Source organism: Mirounga angustirostris, unplaced genomic scaffold (genome assembly GCF_029215605.1).
Source record: "Mirounga angustirostris isolate CCGP_5_RB_7025 unplaced genomic scaffold, mMirAng1.0.hap1 SCAF_9, whole genome shotgun sequence".
In the NCBI taxonomy this organism is placed as follows: domain Eukaryota; kingdom Metazoa; phylum Chordata; class Mammalia; order Carnivora; family Phocidae; genus Mirounga; species Mirounga angustirostris.
This window is the reverse complement of record NW_026991717.1, coordinates 37,472,008-37,480,087: the sequence shown is the minus strand read 5'-3', so window position 1 is coordinate 37,480,087 and position 8,080 is coordinate 37,472,008. Positions and strand designations below refer to the sequence as shown.

At 38.9% G+C, this 8,080-nt stretch overlaps 1 non-coding gene across 1 annotated transcript; it reads right to left on the bottom strand.

Annotated features, from left to right (window-relative positions):
- Positions 1-5,663: 5,663 nt before the first annotated feature.
- Positions 5,664-5,770, bottom strand: LOC123862569 (U6 spliceosomal RNA). The gene has a single exon (XR_006795272.1). It is a non-coding gene; the product is annotated as a U6 spliceosomal RNA (small nuclear RNA).
- Between the last annotated feature and the right edge of the window lie 2,310 nt (positions 5,771-8,080).

The following is an 8,080-nucleotide window of genomic DNA, read 5'->3' as shown; positions in this document are numbered from 1 at the left end:
ACTCTTGCCAAATATGTGTAACATGGATACAGTTATGAAGAGACATCAAATGTCCCCAAATTTTGAGGCCATTCTATAATATAATTGGCTTGGAAACTTTAAAAAAAAGGCAACTTGTTGGGGCACCTGGCTGGCTCAGTCAGTTGAGCATCCGACTATGGGTTTTGGCTCAGGTCATGATCTTAGGGTCGTGAGATGGAGCCCACATTGGGCTCTGCACTCAGCATGGAACCTGCTTAGGATTCTCTCTCTCCTTCTCCCTCAGCCCCTTCCTGCTCACACTTTCTCTCTCAAGAAATAAAAATAAATAAATAAATAAACAAACAAACAAAAATAATTTTAAAAATAAAAAAGGCAACCTGAGGAAAGTTCCAGTTTGATGGAGACTAAAGAAATTTGACAACTAAATGCAACATAGACTTTTTGAACAGGATCCTCTTACTAGAAAAAAACATTATTAGGACAATTGTTAAATTGAATAGTGAATAGTGTCTAAGGATTAGATGTTTTTTGTGCACCAAGATTAACTTCCTAATTTTGATCATTATGTAGGAGAATGTCCTTGATTGTGTAAAATACACACTCAAGAATTGGGGGGAATGGAGCATCAGGTTGGCAATTTATTCTAAAATGGTGAAGGAAAATGTTCTCTGTATTGTACTTGCAACTTGTGTGACTGTGCTAAAATTTTAACAAAATATATTTAAAATAGAATCACACGCAAAAGATAATATCAAGTTTTGGTGAGAATGTGACGCAGCTGTTCCACACTGCTGGTGGATGGTTAAATGGTACAACCACTTTGAAAAATCGTATGTCTGTTGCTTATAAAATTTAAGTTACACCTACCCTATGCCCCAGGAATTCCACTCTGGAAATGTTTACAGAAAGTCTTGAACTAGAATGTTCTTAGCAGATTTATTTGACATAGCCTCAAACTGGGAAGGACTCCTATGTCCATCAATAAGTGAATGGATAAACAAACTGTGACTTATCCATGCACTGGAAAACTATCCAGCAATAAATAGAAGTGCTAATACACAGATTAACATAGATGACTCTCAAAAGAATTATGTTGCGTGAAAGAAGCCAGACATAAATGAGTTTATACTTAGGATTCCATTTATATGAAGTTTAAGAACAGCCAAAACAAGACCAAAGAGATTGAAATTGGAATAGTTGTTGCTTTGGGAAAATGGGGATTGACTGGAAAGGGGCAAGAGAGAACTTTTTGGGTGCACAAATGTTTTGTATCTTGATTGGCTGATGGTTATATAGGCATATATATTTGTCAAAACTCATCAAACTGTACATTTAAAATCTATGCATATTATTTTTATAAACCATACCTCAATTTAAAAAGCTAAATTTTAGGGGCACGTGGGTGGCTCGGTGGGTTAAGTGCCGGACCCTTGATTTCGGCTCAAGTCATGGTCTCAAGGTCCTGGGATCCAGCCCAGCATGGGGTTCCAAGCTCAGTGCTCAGTGAGGAGTCTGCTTGAGCTTCTCTCTCTCCCTCTCCCTCTGCCCCTCTCCACCATGCTTGGACGTGTAAGCATATGCATGCTCTCTCTCTCTCTCTCTGTCTCTCAGTCTCTCAAATAATAAATAAATAAATCTTTAAAAAATAAATAAAATGAAAAATAAAAAGCTAAATTTTAAAAAATTCACTAAATCATCAGCCGTGGTTACCTTTAAGGGGTGGGATTCTTTCATTTTCCACACTATGTATTTCTGAGGTGTTTGAACTTTCTTCAACATGCATGTCTTAATTATTTAAAACAGCCACATTTAGAATCTGAAAATATAATTACGTAAAGGTAGGATTTGTCCAAAGGGCGCTCAAGCAACTAGTTGCTTCAGGGAAAAATTAAGTTAGATCTTCTTCTTTTCATATATGCCCCACCCCCACGCCCCAAAGAGTTCAGGTAAAGTGAAAGAGGTAATGTATAAAATCAAGCCATAATTTTAAATCAAGCCATAAATAACAGAAAATAGAGGGTAGTATTTATCTTATTTCCAAATGGCAAATAAACTAATATTGAAAGCAATGTTAGAAATTCTAAAGGAATAGATTTTTGCTACATAAAAACTATTAAGATATATAATAAAATTATATGCAAACAGAATTAAATGCAACAGGAAGTTGGGGGAATTTATAAAAACATGGTATTTGACAGATTTATAGGCAAAGCATGTGAATTCTAGAAAGGAAGGAAGAATAGAGGGAAAGAAGGAGGGAGGGAAAGAGAATAAAGGAAGGGAAGAAAGAAAAAAGAGGGAAAGGAAAAGAAGAGAGGAGAGGAGAAGGGAGGGAAGAGGAAGAGAAGGAAGGGGAAAGGGGGAAAGGGGGAGGGGAGGGACGGAAGTTAGGAAGGGAAGGAAGAGAGAGAGAACACAATCTTGGCTAATCAACAAGTGAATAAAAATTAAACCTGAAATTTTACCTAGCAAATTAGCAAACATTACTGTTATATTCTAGTATTTGATGGCAGTCATAGTCTGTCCTGACAGGCAAGACAAATTCTTGGTAACTACTTGTAGGAGTGTAAATTGCTACATTTCTGGAAACCAATCTAGCAGTGTGTATTCATAATCTTTAATATGTTTATATTCTTTGAACCAGAAATCACCACTTTTTGGAATCTGTCTAAAGAAAGTAATCATAAGAATCGCTCTTCTCAAGATTATTCATAATTGCCAAAACAATTTTAAACAATAGCCTAAATGCCAACCTTTGGGGACTAGTTCGTTAAATCATAAGATATCTGTTTGGTGGATTATTATTCTACCATTAAATGGAGCTTACAATGAGTTTTTAACGACACTTTTAAATGCTTTTTTGTTGTTGTTTAATGCTCATGATAAATTAAGACTAGCAAGGCTGACTCCAGTTTGCCTCCGAAACAGAAATTTCCCATAGGGGCAAAAACACTGTCTCTAGACACATCACATTCCCCGCCCCCGCCCCATTGTATTTTAAATATATTAAACGTTAAGTGGTACCTCTGGCCCCTATACACATGTATGATTCGGGGTTTGTCCAGGAAAACACGAGCCGCTCCACGTCTTCTGGGTCTAGGGTCTAATGCCGCGGGAGGGGCTCCCACGGTGGTTGGACGAGCAGGGAGGGAGCCGAGCTGGGGCGGCGGCTGCGGAGGCACGAGCGGACGCTGACGGTCTCGGCCCGAAGCGGGGGTCGGCACGGCTCGCCGGGCAGCCTGGGCCACTCTCACATCCGCTCGGCATCCGGCTGTCACCACCTCTGGAGACGAACAGCGTCCCTTTCGCGTCTACCGTCCAAATTTCCCCCCGAATCCCTTTCGTGCCAACTCCAACCTCCCAGCGGGGGCATTCTGGGAAATGTAGTTCGCCGCCGCTCTGCATTGCGGAAAAGGGGTGGACGGGAGGCTGAGGGCTCAGCAAGCCCTCTCCAGCAGGACTGGCCAAGTCGGGGCCTCGTCCCGTACCTACCTGTCCGGGTCGGCCAAATAGTCCGGAGGCCACAGGTGTTAGGCTCGAATAGAAAAACATTCTGGATTAGAGATAACAGAGGCTGTCGTATATATTTTATGATTAAAATAGCTCATTTTTTCTCACATGGGAGGCATTCCCAGCATATTTTATTACAAATTTGCAAAGCCAAACAAAGCACCGAGCGGGACGCCTGGGTGGCTCAGTCGGTTAAGCGTCTGCCTTCGGCTCAGGTCATGATCCCAGAGTCCTGGGATCGAGTCCCGCATCGGGCTCCCTGCTCAGCGGGAAGCCTGCTTCTCCCTCTGCCTGCCTCTCTCCCTGCTTGTGCTCTGTCTCTCTCTGACAAATAAATAAATAAAATCTTAAAAAAAACAAAACAAACAAACAAGGCACCGAGCTGTATGATTTAAGCCAATTTATAGATCCTTTTTAGAAAGATTAGAAGATGACTAATAAAACTATTCAAAAAAACTATTGGAAACCCTCATACACTGGTACGAAGGTAAAATGCTGCAGGCGCTGGGGAAAACAGTCTGGTAGTTCCTTGAAAAGTGAAGCATGCTACTTAAAAAAATTTAATTTTCTTTTATTAAATAAAGGGGTACCTGGCTGGTTCAGTCGGTAGAGCACATGGCTCTTGATCTCAGGGTTGTAGGTTTGAGTCCCACTTTGGGTGTAGCAATTACTTAAAAATGAAAGTTAAAGCCTTAAAAAAAAGTTAAGCACAGAGAGACCATATAACCCAGCAATTCCCCTCCAAGTATATATCCAAAGAAAAATATGCTCACACAAAAACTTGTACACTAAAGTTCACGGCAGCATTATTCTTAAAGCCCAAAATGGAAACGATCCAAATACCCACCAACTAACCAATGAATAAACAAATGTGATATATCCATACAACGGAATATTATTTGGCCATGAAAAGAAATGAAATACTCGTACATATTACAACATGAATGAACTTTGAAAATATTATGCTAAGTGACAGACACAAAGGCCGTATACTTCATAATTTCATTCATATAAAATGTCCAGAATAGGCAAATGTATAGAGATTGAAAGTAGATTTGGGGCTGAGGAGAAACGGGCACTAGGAAGTGATTGCTGGCAGTAATCGCTAGTACTTGCTAATACCAGGTTTCTTGCGGGAATGATAAGAATGTTCCAGAATGGGCGCCTGGTTGGCTCAGTTGGTTAAGCGACTGCCTTCGGCTCAGGTCATGATCCTGGAGTGCTGGGATCAAGTCCCGCATCGGGCTCCCTGCTTCTCCCTCTGACCCTCCCCCCTCTCATGTGCTCTCTCTCTCTCATTCTCTCTCTCTCAGATAAATAAATAATAAAATCTTAAAAAAAAAAAAAAAAAGAATGTTCCAGAATTAGAAGTGGTGATGGCTCTAAGACTCTGTGAACACAATAAAAATCATGGAATTTTAAAAACTTGTGGTAAAATATACATAACCTAAAATTTATCATTTTAAGAATATTTAAGTGTGTGGCCCAGTGGCGTTAAGTACATTCACATTGTTGAGCAACCATCGCTACCGTCCGTTTCCAGAACTCTTTTCATTTTGCAAAACTGAAACTCCATGTTCCATTAAATAATCACTCTCTATTCCCTCCTCTCCCAGTTCTGAAATTGACTTCTCTAGGCTCCTCATGTTAATGGACTTTTTGTGACTGGTTTATTTCACTGAGCATAATGTCCTCAAGTTCCATCCACGCTGGAGCATGTGCAAAATTTCCTTCCTTTTTCAGGCAAGATAATAATATATAGATATATATACTATATACATATATAAATATACAGATATAAGTTCTATATCTTTATCACATGTTGTTTATCCATTCATCTGTTGACAAACAGGTTTCTTCCACTTTTTGGCTATTGTGAATTATGCTGCTATGAACATGGGTGTTCAAATACCTTTTTTTTGAGACCCTGCTTTCAGTGATTTGGGGCATATACCTAGAATGGAATTGCTGGGTCATATGGAAATTTTATTTTGAATTTTCGAGGAACTGCCATGCTGTTTTCCATACTGTTTATACCATTTTACCTTCCCACCAGCAGTGCACAAGGTTCTGGTTTTTCCACATCCTCACCTACATTTGTTATTCTCTGTTTAAATTACTTTTCTTATGATAGCCATCTTAATGTTTGTGAAATAGTATCTCCTTGTGGATTTTTTTTTTTACACTTCACGAATTTGCATGTCATCCTTGTGCAGAGGCCATACTAATCTTCTCTGTATTGTTCCAATTTCAGTAAAAATGGTGCTGAAGTGAGCACTCATTGTGCTTCCTTCCTTCCTTCCTTCCTTTCTTTTTAAAGATTTTACTTATTTATTTGAGAGAGAGTGAAAGCGATCACAGAGGCAGAGGGAGAAGCAGACTAGCCTCTGAGCTGAGAGCCTGATGCGGAGCTCGATCCCAGGGCCCTGAGATCATGACCTGAGCCAAAGGCAGAAACTTAACTGACTGAGCCACCCAGGTGCCCCCTCATTGTGGTTTCTATTTGCATTTTGAATTATTACTTTTAAAGGGTGAATTTTATAGTATGTGAATTATATCCCAATTTAAAAACTGTTCATTGAGAGACCCTTGTGCACTGAGCATACCTAATGTCCAGATCTTGGCTTCTAAGTAGCCTTCTTCACTAAAAGAAACCCAATTTGGGGTAAAGAAAGTACAAGGTGAGCCTGGGACATTTCATTGTACCAGAAAGCAAGGAAGTGCTCAAACAATGATGGGGTATGTCTAAAGGACATTGGCCAAATTTGGGACACATTGAGCATCAAAAAAATGATGCTATACTTGATTATAAATTATTGTATAAATAACAATCCATGAATTCATGGTAATAAAAAGGAGAGAAAGAGAGAAAACAATGATCCTTTATAGAAGAGTGCCAGCTAATAGATGTAAAAGGAACTGGAGAATTTAGAAATCACCATTTTGCAACTCCTAATGAAATTTGTTCAAGCAAGGATTTGGTAATAGATGCTACAACCATTAAGTGAACAGTTATTACAAAACTGGTATCATCTCCCAGATTACTTTTAATTGCAAATGGAAACATATACCTTTGCAATGGAGAAATCTGGCAATGGGGGCGCCTGGGTGGCTCAGTCTTTAAGCGTCTGCCTTCAGCTCAGGTCATGATCCCAGGGTCCTGGGATTGAGCTGGATCAAGCCAGATCGAGCTGGCGTCAGAGCTCCCTGCTCAGCGGGAAGCCTGCTTCTCCCTCTCCCACTCCCCCTGCTTGTGTTCCCTCTCCCGCTGTCTCTCTGTCAGATAAATAAATAAAATCTTTAAAAAAAAAAAAGAAATCTGGCAATGACTACTTTTTAAAAATTAATTAGTTAATTAATTTGAATAGTCTCTGCACTCAACACAGGGCTCAAACTCAAAACTGCGAGATCAAGAGTCGCTCGCTCCACCGACTGAGCCAGCCAGGTGTCCCTGGCAATTGCTACTTTAAACACGTGATCAGTTTAACATCACGAATTGTAGAAAAACTTGACGCATGTGCTTCCTAATATGATGCAATAGTAAGTACACAACATCAACTATTATTCTTACTAAAATGTGTGGCCTGAACGTAATCAGGCTTCTCTAGACCCGATCTTCATTTTCCAGGAATTCAGGGGAGTGTGGGACAAGTTAAAGGACACCATGTAGAATATTCTACAAGGCACTTGATTTCAAATCTTTAAAAAGTCAAGGCCACAGAAAAAGGGAAACAAGCAACTGCAGCAAGGGACTGCTGTGGATTAAAAGACACTTAAGAGACCTAATTAAACAAGAGCAACGAGAACAAAACATCACACCTGTTCAGTAAGGGTCTACTGCTGGCTGCGTGTAGATTTTGTAAATTGGTGCTAAAATTATGCAGGCACATTATTTATCATGCTTTAGTGATAACCTAAAATATTTATTATTAAAACTTGTTAACAAATGGAAATTTTTATTGCAAACCTCTTCCGTATCCCCTCCCCTATGGGAAAAGAAATCATAATCACAGAAATGGCTGTCCTTGAAAGCATATAATATAGCATGCGCTTCAAGATAGTTGTGTGATTTATCACTAAATCACAGATTCAGCCTGGAAGAAAATAGAAATGTATGGAACAATTTTTCATTTCACAGGGCATGCAAACCCCTTCCACCTGTTAATGTCATTAACTGCAGTATGGGCCACTCCACAACACAATATTTCTAGACAAATGAAGCTTTTAAAATAGCACTGCCCAGTAGAAATATAATGTGAGCCACAAATGTGAACCCATATATAATTTTACATTTTTTAATAGTCATGTTAAAAAAGTGAAAAGATATAGGTAAAATCAATTTTAACAATATATTTTATTTAACACAATATATTAAATCATCATTTCAATAAATCGTTAATATAAAAATTATTAAAAAGGCATTTTACATTCTTTTATTGTACTGTTTTGAAATCTGGTATATAATTTACACTTCTAGTACATTTCACTTTGGACTAGCCACATTTAATATACTTACTAGTGGCTTATATGCTGGACTGTGCAGGTCTAAAGTAATAAATACTGAAATACTGAATCTAAATAGAATTGG